At 45.9% G+C, this 17355-nt stretch overlaps 1 protein-coding gene across 44 annotated transcripts in view; it reads left to right on the plus strand.

Moving 5' to 3' along the window:
- TCF7L2 (transcription factor 7 like 2) overlaps window positions 1-17355 on the plus strand; it is a 203666-nt gene that overhangs the window by 85263 nt on the left and 101048 nt on the right. The window lies entirely within an intron of this gene.

Raw genomic sequence — 17355 nt, forward strand, 5'->3', positions numbered from 1 at the left:
GATGTTGGCATTGAGGGGGAAGAAGAGGCAAAGGTGGCTTCATGGAGAAGGCATCTGCTGAATGGAGAATATTGTGGGGGAAAGGTTTAGGGTGGGAGAGGTGTCTTTTAATGTAATTTAATTTTTTAATTTTAATTTTTAAATTCCAGTTTTATTGAGATATAATTGGTATATAACATTGTGTAAATTTAGAGCATACAGTGTGTTGATTTGATACTTATTTTTATAAAATGATTACTACCATAGCATAGCTAAAGCCGCATCACGTTACATAATGATCATTTCATTTTTGTGGTGAGAGTATTTAAGATCTACTCTCTTAGCAACTTCCAAGTGTTTTTTTAAATTGAAATATAGTTGATGTATTTATTTATTTTTTTGTCTTTTTGCCTTTTCTAGGGCGGCTTCCGCGGCATATGGAGGTTCCCAGGCTAGGGGTCTAATCGGAGCTGTAGCTGCTGGCCTACTCCAGAGCCACAGCAACGTGGGATCCGGGCCGCATCTGCGGCCTACACCACAGCTCACGGCAACGCTGGATCCTTAACCCACTGAGCAAGGCCAGGGATCGAACCTGCAACCTCATGGTTCCCAGTCGGATTCGTTAACCACTGGGCCATGACGGGAACTCCGAAATATAGTTGATTTAAAATGTTGTGTTAGGTTCAGGTGTACAGCACAATGATTCAGTTACGTGTGCGTGTGTGTGTGTGTGTACCTATATTCTTTTTCAGATTCTTTTCCATTAGAGGTTCTTACAAGATACTGAGTGTAGTTCCCAGTGCTCTATAGTAGGTCCTTTTAAAAAATCTATTTTATATAGAGTGGTGTATATCTGCTAATCCCAAACTCTTAATTTATCCCTGAGCCCCTTCCTCGCTTTGGTAACCATAAGTTTCCTTTCTATATCTGTGAGTGTATTTCTGTTTTGTTAATAAGTTCATTTGTATCATTTTTTTAAGGTTCTACATATAAGTGGTGTCATATGATATTTTGTCTTTCTCTACCTGACTTACTTCGCTCCCTCCTATAATAATCTCTGGGCCCATCCAGGTCTTGTTAATTATAGTCACTATGCTGCCCATTAGTTTCCGAGAACTTACTCACTTTATAGCTGCCTTTTGTACCCTTTGAGCAAGCCCTCCCCATCCTCCCACCCCTGGGTCCCTGGTCATTACCACTGGACTCTGTTTCTATGAGTTCGGCTTTTTTAGATTCCTCGTAGAAGTATTTGTCTTTCTTTGACTTATTTCACTTAGCATGATGCCTTCAAGGTTCATCCATGTTGTCGCAAATGGCAGAATATCCTTCTTGCTCATGGCCAAGTGATGTTCTACTCTGTGTGTGTAACACAGAACAGTTTTCTTTATCTCTTTACCTGTTGATGGGCACTTAGGTTGTTTCCAAGTTTCGGCTCGTGTGAGCGATGATGCTCGGTGAACATGGCAGTTCAGGAATCTCTTCAAGATCCTGTTTTTGGCGCAGCAGTTCCCATCGTGGTGCATCGGTTAACAAACCCAGCTAGCATCCATGAGGACCAGGGTTCGATCCCTGGCTTCACTCAGTGGGTTAAGGATGGGGCGTTGCCGTGAGCGGTGGTGTAGCTCTCAGACACGGCTCAGATCCCGTGTGGCTGTGGCGTAGGCCGGTGGCTTTAGCTCTAATTCCACCCCTAGCCTAGGAACCTCCGTGTGCCACGGGTGGCCACAGGTGTGGCCCTAAAAAGACAAAAGACACCCCAAAAAAGATCCTGCTTTTGTTTCTTTTGGACATAGACCCAGATGAAGGTTCACCGGATCATTTGGTCGTTTCATTTTTTTAATTTTTTTGAGGAACCTCCATACTGTTTTCCGAGGTGGCTGCACCAGTTTACCTTCCCACTGTCAGGGCACAGCGTTCCCTCTTCTCCACGTCCTCACACCCCTTGTTTTCTCTTGTCTTTGATGAGAGCCATTTCAACAGGTGTGATAATTCGTCGTCATTTTTTTTTTTTTTGTCTTTTTTTTTTTTGTTGTTGTTGTTGCTATTTCTTTGGCCGCTCCCGCGGCATATGGAGGTTCCCAGGCTAGGGGTTGAATCGGAGCTGTAGCCACCGGCCTACGCCAGAGCCACAGCAACGCGGGATCCGAGCCGCGTCTGCAACCTACACCACAGCTCACGGCAACGCCGGATCATTAACCCACTGAGCAAGGGCAGGGACTGAACCCGAAACCTCATGGTTCCCAGTCGGATTCGTTAACCACTGCGCCACGACGGGAACTCCCGTCGTCATTTTGATGTGCGTTTCTCTGAGGATTCATAATGTTGAACACCTTTTTGTGTATCTTTTGATGTATTTTGTGCATCTTGGGAAAAGTGTCTACTCCGTTCGAGAGTTGTCTCTCTTTTTATTTATTTTTTTATTTTTTTGTCTTTTTGCCATTTCTTGGACCACTCCTGCGGCATATGGAGGTTCCCAGGCTAGGGGTCTAATCAGAGCTGTAGCTGCCAGTCTACGCCAGAGCCACAGCAATGCAGGATCCAAGCCGCGTCTGCAACCTACACCACAGCTCACGGCAATGCCGGATCCTTAACCCACTGAGCAAGGGCAGGGATCGAACCCGCAACCTCATGGTTCCTAGTCGGATTCGTTAACCGCTGCGCCATGATGGGAACTCCTCTTTTTAAAAATCGGAGTACAGTTGAATGAGTTGTCTTTTTAGCGAGATACTAGGTTCCCTGACCCTGCAAAAGCAGCGTGGCACTGTGAAATGGTCACGATCCCAACGTAAGGAACCATCCAAATTTAAGAGTAATGTCAATTCTCTATTAAATTTAGATTTTTATGTATTCAAAATGTATTTCTGCAAGAGTGGAGAATTCTCCCTTTCCTTCTCCAAAACTTTGATAAGTAGGCTTAATTGGTCTTTCTCATTGGTCTTTTGTTCACCCCTGATCTGGTCACTGATTCACCTTCCTTGATCCTGCAGATGTTTAGTGATTGCCTGCTACATGGGGAAAAAGTACTCTAGATGCAGAGAGAAAGCAGAATTAGTGATGAATGGTACTAAGGGTAATAAATATAAAATATGCTGGGGACATGTCCTTCGTGCCAGGCCTTGTTCTAGGTGCTTTTCAGGTGTTTTATTCCCGCTCTACAGAGGAACTCGGCCCAGGGAGGTGACGTATTTGCCCAGTTCTGGGAGTAAGGATGTGAAGCAAGGTAGCCTAGCCCCAGAGCACACCAATCCCCTTAACCCACCAGCCCCAAAGATGGCCCAGAAAGCGACAGGTAGATGGGCCCAATGCTGTGTGTGGAGTGCAGCCTGGGGAGCACCTGCTGGGGCCCCCAGCCTCAGCTGGACACGGTGGGGGCGGGCAAGGAGACTGTCAGCTTCACTGGAGGTGGGGCATGAGGCTGGATTTGGTTTCTGGGCATGGCTGCTGCCGAGGACTCACGGACACCTGTGGGAAGGGAGGGCCTCTGCTCCTGGGGCAGGTGAACTTCAGGTGATGTGAGGGTGTGAACCTGTGCTCACTTCCTAAACGCGTTTCTCCCTGCACTCTCTCCACGGCGCATACACTTTCCTCTTGGTTTTGTTTTTTTTGTTTTTTGTTTTTTTTTAAATCCATTTATCTGTGACTCAACCAGACTTTCTAGAATACTTGGCATGTGTTTTCTAGCAGTGGCTGAGTCAGAACTTTCCCATTTCATAGACAGAACCGCGGTTAAGGGTGTATATTCTGTCTCGGGATATAAAGCGGGCCTTGTGAGCCCTACACACATGTTAGTACTTTAATAAGGAGAGTTGTGAGGATCTAATAATGAGAACCGGGCAACCAAGTTATCTTTTTTGCGGGGAGAAGTGGTGGAGAAGATCAGGTGTGCTTTCAAGGGAGAGAGTGGAGAAAACCCCAACGTGGTCCCTAACAGTCTGTGGCTACAAGTCCAAGCTTCCTCCCTCCTTCCAGAAAATACTCCACGGTGAGGATTTCTGATGTTTTGAGGTTTGGGTTCATGGTGTGGCAGCTGACCACCATGGCGGTGCAAATATTCTACCCAGAAGGATTGTGTAAGCTCCGTTGTATCCTCTTTAGATTAGAATCACAGAAAGTTTCACAACCTTCAAATAAATCACATGTCATGTCACGTCACCCAGGGCTGTCCCTTCTGTTGTTTAACCACTGTTCAGAAGTCCTCTGTTGGCCGTACTTTTTTTTTTTTCTTTTTTTTTTTTTTTTGGTCTTATTTTTAGCGCTGCACATGGACGTTCCCAGGCTAGGAGTCGAATCAGAGCTGTAACCACCCGCCTACACCACAGCCACAGCACCACCAGATCTGAGCCACATCTTCAACCTACACTGCAGCATGGGCAACGCCGGATCCTTAACCCACTGAGCGAGGCCAGGGATCGAACCCACGTTCTCATGGATCCTAGTGAGGTTCGCTACCACTGAGCCACAACGGGAACTCCAGACCGTGCTGCTTTTGAACTTGGACATGGGGCACTTACCTGTGTCCTGATGCAGATCACTTCCTTTGGTACCACACGGGCTCTTCAAATTCCCTCTTGTATTCATGGCACTGAAGTCTCTCTCCTCGAAATGCTCAGGCTTGATGTGTGTTTTGCTGCTCAGTGCTGCTCAGGCTTCTTCCACTCTCCGTCTTGAGAATAAGAAGGTGGCTCTTAGACCCTCTTCCCTCATCACCAGGTTTTTCCCTTCGAGCTTATCCTTCATGCTGAGTCACATCTGCAGTGACGGATCTTAAATGCTCCAAGGATGGAAATCGCCCATTTTTGATGGAAAAATCCTACCTCTACAGTGAGTGACATCCATTGTTAAATGTAGCTTTCCTCATTCATGAAATTTGCATTCATGGCGTTGCATTCTGAGTGTCTAACTTGGAAAATGGCCCACGAATCTTGCCACTCAGAGATTATGTTACCAATCCTTTGGTATGTTTGTTATAGTTCCTTTTAGACTTTTCCCTCTGAGTGTATTAATATTTGTATTTGTGTTTAATGTTCTTGAGCCCATGGTGGTGCTCAGTATTCCCAGGCTTGTATTTATTTAAAATGAAAACTGCTGTGGTGAATAAGCACTTCCCCATGTCATTAAAATTCTTAATGATTTTTAATGACCACCTGATAGCCCGTACTATGATTATACACCGGTTTACTTAATCCATGCCATATTGTTGGGTCTCTAGAGCATCTTCTTTTGTTTCTACTGCTCTAAATAATCCTGTGATGAACATCTTTTTGTGTCCCCTCTCCACTCCCTGCCCCCCAGCCTGGGTTTTTTTCCTAGGATACATTCCTAGGAAGAAAGGTGAAAGAGAACACAATTTTTAAAAATTTCTTGATACGTAGTCACAAATATTTTCCTGCTAGATCTCAGTTTTTATAACTACCAGCCATCTGTGAGAGTTAAATTTACCATGATCAGAATGATTTTATTGTCCCTGGGGAATTAAGCAAGAGAAAAATTCAGGCTTTCCTGGAAGAATGTGCTCTTAGTCCCTGTTGCTCTAGAAAACAGACCCAACCCGCCCACCCAAGTCAGCCTCCCCAAGACCTTTCACCTTGAAGATAGGTAAACAAAAACCATTGCTTCTTATGTGGTTAGTAGGTTTCCAAGTCAGCTGATGTTCATCGTGGTTGTTCGGGATTAGTCTGTTCATTCAGATACTTGTAGGGTAACTCTTGAGATGCACTTTATTAGCCTCCTGCATATATGCAGCACATTTAAGACTGATTTCAAGGTCTTGGCGTATACTCTTATAACCTCAGATAATTTTAGAGTTTTTAAAATTTTAGTACCTTTCAGTAGCATATTGTTGGGTAAAGATATTATTTCTTCGATGCTGTTTATGAGCTTGGTTAAGGATATGATCCTGGATTATATTTCTGGGAAAACATTCCTGCTTTTCAAAAATGCCATTTGTTGCTAAGTTTAAGGTCAGTCCACAGGGGGTGCAGGGAAGGGCTTCAACCATTGCCAAATACTGTGTCCTGTGCTTGGGGGGAAATATCTTTGGCAGCTGTGGGCTAGTGTTTCCTGACATTTGTCTCCGTGAATGTTAATAAAGTTACTAGGAAAAGGGTTCCCTCCTGAAATAGGTTTAGGGAAGCTCTGGGTTATGCAAAGTCATTTTCTCTATGGTGGGTTCTTGACTCCTCTGGGTGCTTACAAACTGCAGGAGGAAATCCCTAAAGCGTGCTTGACTTCAGAATTCTTGGCATCTTCAGGGACAAGATCAGCGTGTATTCTGGAAAGCTGTTTCAGTACCTGCTCTGTTTTCCAAGCGTGGGAGCCTGTTTTAAATTAACATGGATCTACTTAGAGCTCAACTTATGGATTTGCTGTGTTTATCTTTCCAGTAAATAAAACAAAAGTGTTCATTTGGCACCAGTCCTGTCCTGCTTGTGCTTTCTTGCCTTGCTGATTAACTCTGTGTATGGGGCTTGCTTCTCCAACCAGATTGTAAGTTTCTTAAAGCCAAGCAGCCTCTGGTTTTATTTCTTTGCAAGTGGCTGTCCGCTTTCCTGTTAATTAAGCAAAAAACCCATTGCTGATGAGGGACAGAAGTTGATTCAGTCTGGAGCGAATGTGATTTCATTGTTACTGAAGAGTGTTCAGAATTGTCCTGGTTTTAGCACAAGAGCTTGTCCATATGTCTGCTTTCTAACTCGGTAATTCACCCTTGGCATTCCAGCTCATGGTAGCGCTTATGTAAACGTGGTTCACACAGATGCTTCAGAAATTCAGGCTAGGAGGGTTTCTGTCTCTTTCCAGTTTAAACTCATATTTCCTTAGGAATCCTGCTACAGGGTGCCTACATTTTTTTTTTTTTTTTAAGAGATTGCCCAGTGGAGAAATCTAAGACTCGATTATTTATTCTGGGAAATGGGTATTTTCCCTGTCACTTTGCATAGCGTGTTCAAGGTGATCTCCTGATTGGCTTGTTAATGGTTTGCAGGTCTGATTTTCATCTCTTCAATCAGTTTAATATAATCCATCATCTCCTGGATTTCAGAATTGGAGTATATACTGGGGAATTGAGGAGGGGGGGACCCCGGAGGGGTCTGGATGGGAAGGTTTGTTGTTATGGTCCTTTTGCACATAAGGATGTGAAAGTCCTGTGAGCTAGGGGAGTTCATCAGGATTCCATAGGTGGAAATGGCCATTTTCAGACAATTTTCCAGATCTTTTTCCAGCCCAGGCTCTCCCCCGAGTGCCCGATTCAGCTTCCATGCAGATGCCAAATAGACATGAGAAAATTAGCCTTCCAGAATCAAAGTCTTTATTTCCACCCATTCACCGCTGCCAAACCTGTTCCTTCCAGTGTTCACCATCACAGTACAGATCTTCAGCACACACCAGGTGCGTGGGCCCCAAATCTTGGGGTTCATCTTTGACTCATCTTTTTCTCTCACTCCCCACATTCAATCCACTGGCCTATCCTGTAGGCTTGTCGTCCATCCACATGGCATATCAGCTCTGCCTTCAAAATAGCTGTGGAATCAGACCCCTCTCCACCCCTCCACCATCACCAGTGAAGTCCAGGCTGCTGGCACCTCTCACTGCGGTGTTGCCGGAGCACCTGTCCTGGTTGCCCCACTTCCCACCATTGCCATTTTCCATTTCCATCCTTGGTTCCTGCTGTTCTTTCCCGTGTTTGAGATGGCCTTTGAATTCCTTAATAAGCAGATCGTGTCACATGCTTCTGCTAAAAATCTGGAGGGTAGAGCTTGTCTTTTGAAAGAGAACCGGGGCAGCTATGAACAGCAGAAAGGTCCATTGGGCCCAGAAGCAGTCACGCTTATAGAGTGTTGTGTTGGCTGGAGGACAGAGAGCGGGGCAATAGGAGGGCACGAAGGCTGAGTGAGCCCCGACCACCAGTCCTTTGCCAGTGCAGCAGGGTGTGGCTGTGTCTGGCCACCCCCTTGGTACCGCATCCGAGCCCTGCCCATTTTTGCCAGCGCGTGGTCTGTCCAGCCATAGTCTGACTGCCACGAGAAGCTTGTGAAGAACTCTGGCAGGCGTGATGCAATCTGTGTTCCGGGCAGAGGCTGCAGAGCGAGTGGATCCAGGCAGTAAGATTAAGTGCATCATAGAGACTGCTTAATAGGCTTGAATGAGATGGGTCACCATGTGCCAAAGTGCAGTGGGGCAAAGGCCTCTTGTTCGTGCTCTAGGGCACAGGCTGACTGTTCTTCTTGCAAGCACATTGTCTCTGTTGTCCAGGTGCTGAGGTGAAGCAAGTAGCAAGTGTTTCAAAAGGCTGGAGAAGGAAGGAGGGAGGGAGGGTCCACACCACAAGCCGTGGGACTGGACTGTGCCCGTGGCCCCCGGAGACCACGTGGGATATGGGTGCTCCCTTATCGAGACCTGGCCTTGGACCTGACCTCTGACTCTTCCCCCTTCTAGTGCTTCTGAGGTGAGGCCCGAGTCAGGGACACGTGTGAAATTCCGAGGGAGGTATTCCTCCCTGGCCCTTTCAGACTCAAGGGAGAAGCCAACCTTGCTGGGTGGAGAAAGAACATAAAATCTAAACAAATACATCTCAGTAACAGAAAGAGGAGTGTGGCTGGGTGGAAGGGCTCTGGGCAGATTGTTAGGATGATTCAGCTGAAACGGGGGGAAAAATTAGTTTTGGGGAAAGAGGTAGCAGCCCCCTTCAGCCAAAGCCTGGAAACGGAATGTCTGAAGCCAAAATAGTCCTGGCCAAGGCACGAAGTCACTGTCGAGATGGAATAAGTATGACTGGAAGAAGCCCTTTCCGCTTTCAGAATACAGCCAAGCATCCCCCCCGCCCCCACCCTGCCCAAAATGCTCTCTTGGCGTCATCTTTATTATGCTTTCTTCTTCAATTACCAAGTCGTTTTTTAGGAATTGAGAGTAACACCTATGCACCAGCCTTTTGGTGTAAGAAACCAAATGTTAAAAAAATGGAGAAGAGTCCACCTGTATCTCTACATGCCCCCCTTTCCTCCACATTTATCTCTACACCCCCCGCCCTGCCGACAGCATCCTTCCCCATCCTGTCTATAGGGAACCACCTTTCCCTATTCTGGTCCGTCCAGGCAGACATGTGTTTTAAGCAAAGAAGAGAGAGTCTGACTCCATGCTCTGCCTGCCTTCACACACACACACACACACACACACACACACACACACACACTCACTCTGAATGGAGGGTGCTTGTTTGTAGAAGATGATGTGTGTGTTTGATACCATTTAATTCTGTGCAGCCAACTCCAGCCCTGGACCATGCAGGTAGGAAGCCAAGTAGTCTGAGATGGTTTTCTGTCGCTTACAACCAAAGGAGTCTGACCAGTACAATTTTCAAAGCTCTAAGGCATATTTAAAAAATGTTTCATCTTTTCGATGTTCAGTTCTTGTGAGTAAAAATACTGGAGCATCAACTGATCATTTTTGCCACTCTGTAAATAGGGACCCGTGGGAAGGAAGCATACTTGCCTTCTTTACCAACGGGGCTGGTTGGTGCTCATCTGAGAGTGGCTCTAAGAGGCAGACATACCATGCACCGTTTTCTCCCACAAGCAATTTCTAGAGAGAGGCTTGTGTAAAAAAAAGCAGTTTCCATGGTTTGCTTCTGTGGTCATGGGGAATTTTGAAAATGAACTTAAGGTATTTTCATGAAATTCTTCTTTTCATATTTTTAGTTTCGCAGAATTTTCTCTTCTGGCTTCTACTTAGCATAGTCATCTTTGCCCTAAAGCACTCTTATTTCTGTTCTTTGGGACACTTAAGGAATAGCCAGTGAATTAGTAGTATTAAGCACTGCCCCTTTTTTTTGTGGAAAAAAATTGATCTCAGCCCCCATAAAGAAGGAGGTGCCACTGCAGCCTCTCACTGGTCTCTAGATATTAAGACTTGGTTATGTTATTTTAGAAGCCCTGCTTTCTTGTTGTGAATAATTGCTGGCAAGCTGGGCATACAGGTGTTTATTTCCGTTTGATTTATTGATGATTACGACTTGACCGTTTGATGAAGGTTGTATCCATTTTCCTTTGAAAGACATATGACCCATGAAAGGATCCTGCACCTCCCAAAGACTAAAACACCGTTGTTGCAAGGATTGAGCAGAATGCAGCGTTTGTACCTAGACCGAGGCGGGGTGGTGTCTGCTTGCACTGTTGTGTTGAGAGGAATTCTGAGGCCTTATGTGTTACAGCTGCAAGGGAAGGACGGCACTAGTTGGAGAAAGGGACAGTTGAGGTGTCACAGCTGTCGTTTTTGCTTTAGGCGCAGTAAACTTTTGGGGAAAGTGTCAGAAATTGAGCCCCCTACTGGGTCTATCAGAGCCGGGTCAAATGTCCATTACGATGTCATGGTGAACGTTATGACTCACCATTTAGAAATTTTTTTTCCAAATAAAGTGATGAGAAAGAAGAACGTTTTGCATCAGAACCAGGAAGGAGAATGTGCCTAAGAAAATGAACCTCAGCTTCTCAGCTGGGCTGTGGCTCAGCTCTCTTGATTTATTCCCCTAGTTCCTCCCACGGCCAGAAGGCCTCCTTGGCCTCCGTGATTTGACCGATAGGTCTTGCGGGACCTGACCTGGACCACGTGTAACATGCAGAGTCAGCCCACTTTTTGTGCATTGCACCTGCGAATGTTTGCAGTATACAGTCAGATGTCTGACAGTTACTATAAAAATGGGCTTCAGGAGTGAAGTCCACCTTTCTCCTTTCCTCCCACCCTACAAGTAAAAACTGCATGATTAAAATAAAATCAAGATGTGTCTGAAGGGGGTGATAACTTTAATGCTATCTAAACTTTTAATTTGGAAGGGAGGCTTTTTTTTCTCCCCCCCAGTGAACCAACCCCGTATTTCTTTAGTTTGTTTTTGGTGCCTACCTGTGATGACTTTCATCCTGATTTATTTTTTGCGCTCTGAGTCTGGGTCTGATGAGAGATGCAAGCACAGCTCTCATGCCAGCAATCTCGTGGTTGAGTTTTAGAACATGATTTGAAAAATATAACCCATTGAGAGGCAGTGAGGACATAGGCTGAGCCAGTGCGTGCTTGGACATCTGTGTGGAATAAGTGATGGGCAGCGAGGGCGTATGACAAGGATAGGGAGGGCGGGCTATTGGCCTGGGGAAATGGGCTGGCGTTCAGCGGTGTCCAGCGCTGCTGCACCCAGAGGCCAGCAGGAGAGGGTTTGGCCAAGTATTCCGGTGTCTGGATGCCTATGTGAATTTCCTCCAAACTTTTCAGCTGGCAATGTGGGATCTGCTGGCTCTAGAGCCAAGGGTGGGGATTGTCAGGATCCTGTTAGGAGCAGGATCGTGATACCAGAGATCAGAACAGACGCCAAGGGGAGGGGCTTGGGGAACTTTTAGGCCTGCTCTGTCCTGGAGCCTCGGTCCCAATAGCATTGCATGTTATAGACCAGAGCCGCCTTCTCGGTTGTGCTCACTCTTCTTTTAATCTCAGACTCGATCATGACCCTGGCATGTGGAAAGGAAACTCAAGAGTTCTCTTGGGTCCACAGTCTTCATTGTGATACTTAAGAAATGGATGCTTTGAGAAATGGAGAGATGTACTCAAGATGGTTTACTGAGCACATACTAGTTCCAGTAACTTTGTCATTCTACTGATTTACTAATTTTACTAATAAGTAATTTGCAGGGTTGTCATGTTTAATCCTCACAATTTGAATGAGCAATGGTTACTATCCCGTTTTACAGAAGAGGAAACTGAGACTTAGCAGGGGGATGGTTTGCCCAAGGTCCAATAGTGTGACTGCTGGGAGTCTGACTCCAGCACTAGAGCTCTCACCTATAGGTGTTAATGTTGCAGTGTTGCTTCCATGGGGAGCCAGCTCACAACCAGGGAGGGGCAGGTTTCCAATGCAAACCAGGCTGGTGCTGGCCAGGCTGCATCAGCAAACTTGGAGGGATGTTTGCCTTTGTGATGCTCTTAGTTTTAGTCCCTGTTGAGAAAATGAGGCTTTGTGGGGTGTTAGGAGGACAAGGTATGAACTCATGACGAAAGAAGGGAACCAACCAAAGGAGAGTTGCATTAAGACAAGCCTTCCATTTGTTTCAGATTATATCTCCCGCCACGCAATGTGGGTGTCTGTCTGCAAAGCTGAGGGTACTACAGGTCCTTTTGTTTAGTTACATTGGATCGATGGCTTTTGTGACTATGGTTCTCAGATCACCATTCGGGGCCAAGCATATTCAATCTCTCATTTATCTTTTGCATACATCTGGATTTTTAAATATTGGAGTTTTTCCAAGATGGTTGGCAGTTCTAAAACAAAAAAATACTGAGGTGGTATAAATGATAATATAACAAATACACTCATGTACCTGCCACCTGTAATAACAATTTTTACTCTTCTATCTGATGTTTAAAAGAACCAAACCAAACCCGTGTTCCCTTCCCTAATCCTGATCTTCCGTCCAGATACATAACTGCTACTGTTACCATTTGGTGTCTTCCCAGTCTAGGTTTTTACACTTTTTACATATATCTGTGGATCAGAATGTGTTACAGCGAATGTTAGTGGTTTTTAAAGTTTAGGAAAGTGGTTCCATATTTCATGGTTTTCTCCAGCTTCTCTTGTTCAACACCGTGTGTGACTTTTACCTTTGTTGTACATTTAAATCTAATTCACCCGTTTTAACTGCTGTGTACTATTCCATTATATGGCCATATCACAGTTTCCCCATTTGTGTATCGACAGCTATTTGGGTTGCTTTTTAAGATCGCAAATATGCCACAGTATGTAACCGTCCATGGGAAGGCACATGTATGAGCATTTTTCTGATGTTTACACTATATAGAATCATTGGTAGGACCTAAGATGCTAATTTGCAGTCATAGCTCCCAAGATAACCTCCCACCCTCTGATTGGAGCCATCAGTACTTGCAGCACCAGTTTAAAGTATAAACATTTCTTTCTCCACATCTCACCAACACTTATCTTGTCAGATGTAAGATTTTTGCCAATCTGATTAGTGTGCAGTGACACCTTATGTTTTCATTTACATTTCTTTGACTCCTAGGCTTGCCAGTCTTGTCATTTGTTTATCATCTCCTCTGTGGCTTGCCTGGGTTAGTCCTCGGCTCATTTCAAGGAATCAGTTTGTCGGTGCCCTTTGTACAAATTGGAGATTCAATTATGTGTTGGAAATATAGTTAGCCTTCCATATCTGCAGCTTCCGCATCTGTGGATTCACCCAACCACGGATTGAAAATATTTGGGGAAAAAATCCAGAAAGTTCCAAAAAGCAAAATTTCAATTTGTGAGCACCAGCAGCTATTTACATAGCATCTGCTTTGTATTAGGTGTTATAAATAATCTAGAGATGCTTTAAAGAATGGGGAGGATGTGGGTGGGTCACATGCAAATGCTGTACCATTTGGTAGAAGAGACTGTGGAACATCCATGGGGTGTGGGGGATGGGTGGTGGGCGCTGCCCTGGAACTCATCCCCCAGGCGTCCTGAGAGATGACTGGCTTTTCCCTGAGTCTGGGATGTTTTAAGACTTTGCTTACATGGTGTTTCATTTTCTTTGTTTGTTTGTTTTTTGGGGGGTGCCCCTGTGGCAGGTGGAAGTTCCTGGACCAGGGATCAAGGCTGAGCCACAGCAGTGACCACACCGAGTCCTTAACCCACTGTGCCAACAGGCAACTCCTTACATGGTTTTAAAAGAATGAAGTTTTAAATTTTAATGCACTCAAATTTGTCAGCCTTTCCCTCTGTGCTTTCATTTTGTGCCTACTTTATGTAGCTCCAGATCTGGGCACAGTTGGTTCAGGAACTGTGGTTTTGAATGAGTGTCTGCGCTCTAATAGCCACATCTAAGGAGATGGCTTTTCTTTGGTAGGAATGCATCTAAGTCAGAGGATTGATTTTTTTTTTTTTTAAAGTAGAATTTAAATGTGATTAAAACAGCTCACTTGGAGCAAGATTCAGACACCAAGGACCAGGAGCCGTATCTGGAAAATAAGGAAGGAGGAAGGTAGTAACGAGCTCTTGGTCGTGTATTGATGAGGTAGTGATGCCCAGCTCTGGACAGAGGCCTGCTTTATTTTACTTCATTCATCTTCCTAATAGTCCCTCTTGAAGTAGGCGATTTTATCCCCATTTTAAAGATAAAAACCCCACACTTAAAGAAGTCAAATTTATGAAGTAAGTGACAGAGCCAACATTCAAATCCAGATCTCTGACCACAAAGCTTGTGTGCTTAACACTACACCCCATTGCCTTCTTGAAAGTTACTTGGAATTTGTTTGAGTTTTAACCTCTTTATGGGTTATTTTCAATTTGCATCTAATTGGAAAGAAGGGGAGGGAGGGTGGAAAACAGAAAGGAAAAGGGGAAGGATTTGAGGTTTGATAATGGAAACAGAAACCCATCACTAGGAGGGCAGTTGAAAAGGAGGAGCTTCGTGTTTCGTGTTTCGTAGAAGTAAAGCATTAAAAGCCCCGATAATTGCCGCATGCAGGTCTGATGCCAACTGATCACCTTCCTCTGTGCTCTGGCGAGAGCGGGGAGGCAAGAAGTCTGGGAAGCTGTTTTTGCCTAAGGAATTACATTCCAGGGGACTCCGAGGATTTAGGCAACCACAAAAGCCATTTATTTCAAGTACACTGAGATTTCTACCACTTTGATCCCTAATCCATAGCATAATTAATAAATGAAATGTGCTGTCGTACGGGTTTTTTACCAAGTGTACTTTTAAAATGGCTTTTGGTCTGACATGATTCATTTACCACTTGGAAAAGCGTCGTCACTTCAGATGGGCGGGCCTGGGGAGGACGCCTGGGTGAGTTTCCCAGGAAGTGCGGTCCCTGTGTGGGGCTTCTGGACAGCAGGTCCTTCCAACATCTCCTGGCTCTTCCTCCTCCAGGAAGTGGGAGGAAATGAGGAGGCCAGGGCTGAAACGTTATCTAGTCTAAGGATGTCTGAAGACTACAGACAGAACCTATGGCCATCTTCTTGTCCCCTTTATTATCCGTGGAGGAACGTTGCTATGAGTAGGTGATGATAACTAGAGTGAAAAACCCAACTGAAAAAACCAGGCATGTGCCTCTGCCTGCCCCCCGCCCCCAACAATTATTTAGTGGTTGTCCATAAGGAGATAGGCTAGGAATATATCAGTGGGCAAGAAAATATTCTGGTTCTCCTGAAGCTTCTGTTCTATGGGCAAGGGCAAGGGGAGGGCATAGAGACTCGAACCAGTAAACAAACGATATGAAAAAAGATGAATAAATAATGCGATTACCATAAAAACAAATAGTACTTTGACCATGTGTATTAGGTGCCAGACTTTCCATGTATTTCTTCGATCCCTGACAACCATTTGGAGGGTTCTCAGGCGGGGTTATTATTGTATCTACCCATTTTGCAGATGAAGACCCTGGAGCCCAGAAAGGAAGGAAGTAGCAGAGCTAGAAGGCCAGGTCTTTGCAGTATTAGTTGGGTCCGTGTCCAAGCCCTTATTCACTGCGCTCTCCTTCCAGCTGAAAACCAGGGAGGTCATTTCAGATGGTGGTAGGAGCCACGGAGAAGGTAAAGCAGGACAGCTGGACAGAGAAGAGTCGTGGGTCGAGGGGGGGGTAGTTTAGGTGGGGTGGCTGGGGGAGAAGACAGGGCCGCAGCTGAGGTCTGAACAGTAGGAGGTTCCAGTGCTGTGATGCTCTCCCCGAAGGGCAGAGGGAAGCTTCTGGCAGGAAGGAGTTAATGCCTTGCCAGTACCCTAGGCGGGTTCATTAGGGCCTTAAAAGGGGGAAGAGCCATGGTGGCTGTAAATGTTACAATCTTACCTTTGGCCCTTAGGGATTCTGTCTTTCAGCCTTGGCTCAGTAATAACTTGCGACTGCCCAACAGGGCTTCCTTTTAGGAAACGGGAGAGAATGGCCTGTTACATTCAAATATGCCATAAAAGTATCACCATTTATTTCAGTGTCTGATGACCCGAGCTTGGGGAGGCCGAGGAGGCTTTGAAAGGGTCTGAAGAGGCCCTTTAGAGCAGAGATGAAAAGGGGGTGGGGAATCCTCAATTCTAAACAAAGAATCGCAATGGGAAGGTAGCCAAATGCTGTTTTTGGAGAGGGTGAGAACGGTATAGATGGTTAGTTGGAAAATGTGGTTTTATGGGCAGAGTTTGGGTGGGGTGCCTGAGGATTGAGGGTGACACGGACTTCCCCGTGGTACCCCGGGACAGCTGCCAGCCCCAGCCTAGTCCTTTGGCCTTAACTGGTTGGTTTGTGGAAAGAGGGGGCTGTGTCTCACTGGAGCCATCCAGGACGACTGATGGAGGTTGACTCCATGTGGCTTTCAAGTTCTCAAGCATCCTGTTCCTTGTAAAAGTTCCAGGTTTTGTGTGTGTGTGTGTGTGTGTGTGTGTGTGTGTGTGTGTGTGTGTGTGTGTGTGTGTGTGTGTGTGTGGTACCTAAATGGAGCGTGATGGGTGATGGGCTTGGGCCAGTGGGAAGGAGAGAGACCTCCAGGGGCCAAGTGACAGGATTTGACAGGAAGCAGTGGGAGAGCTTTGCTGCCTTGATTCCCAGTAAATCCTCACACAGCACCATATGCTGTGGAATTCTGGCGCTGCTGCTGCCCAGGGTGTGATCTGGTTCGTGCCCACTCCGCAAACAGGAAACGGTCGCCCTGTGTGTGCTTTTCATGGAGATAAAGTGTCAGGAGCAGGGCCCCGGCGTATCACTGTGCAGCCCCCACGCCCAAACTGGGCAGCGTTGGGGTGGTCCTTGGGGAATGGGAAAGACTGGGGAGTGGGAGGGGGAGGGAGCTTTGGGGCTGTAATTCGTCCAGTCAGGCAGGCCAGTGGCCTCGGTGGGGAGGAAAATATTGATGTACCCTTTTTGTTTTTGAACCTGACGTTTGGGTTTTTCAGACGTATCTGTGGATTTTTAAATGTTTTCCAAGCACCCGGGTTTGGATGTTAGGTCACCGTAGGTATCCACTCCTATGAACACGTTTCAGCGGAATATTTTCAAGACTCCGAAAAAACACGAGGCTGGGCGACGTGTTTAGGTTCAACCCCCCCCCCCGCCCCCCGCGCGCCCCCACCCTTTTTGGCAAAACCATGCAAACATTGGTATTCAAAAATATTTTGTTACTTTTCTTGGCAACGTGTCCCAAGAAGGAATTGCAACACAGCCTTCTAGTTAGGAGGCAACTTTCTGGGGGAAAGGCGGGGGTGGGGAGGTTTGGAGTTTGAATCAAAAACAGACACCGAAGCTTTAATAAAATAAATGAAGCAGAGCCCTTTCAGCTCACGGAGGACCATATTGGTGCGGGTCAGGCAGCCTAGTGGAAATTGACAGGCTGAGAACTGGGACATAAACAAAAATGTCAGT

The sequence above is a fragment of the Sus scrofa genome, chromosome 14 (assembly GCF_054392235.1).
Source record: "Sus scrofa isolate SSC_HxYL_T2T_F1_AM1 chromosome 14, Sscrofa_HxYL_maternal_Yorkshire_Landrace_v2.0, whole genome shotgun sequence".
NCBI classification, from domain to species: domain Eukaryota; kingdom Metazoa; phylum Chordata; class Mammalia; order Artiodactyla; family Suidae; genus Sus; species Sus scrofa.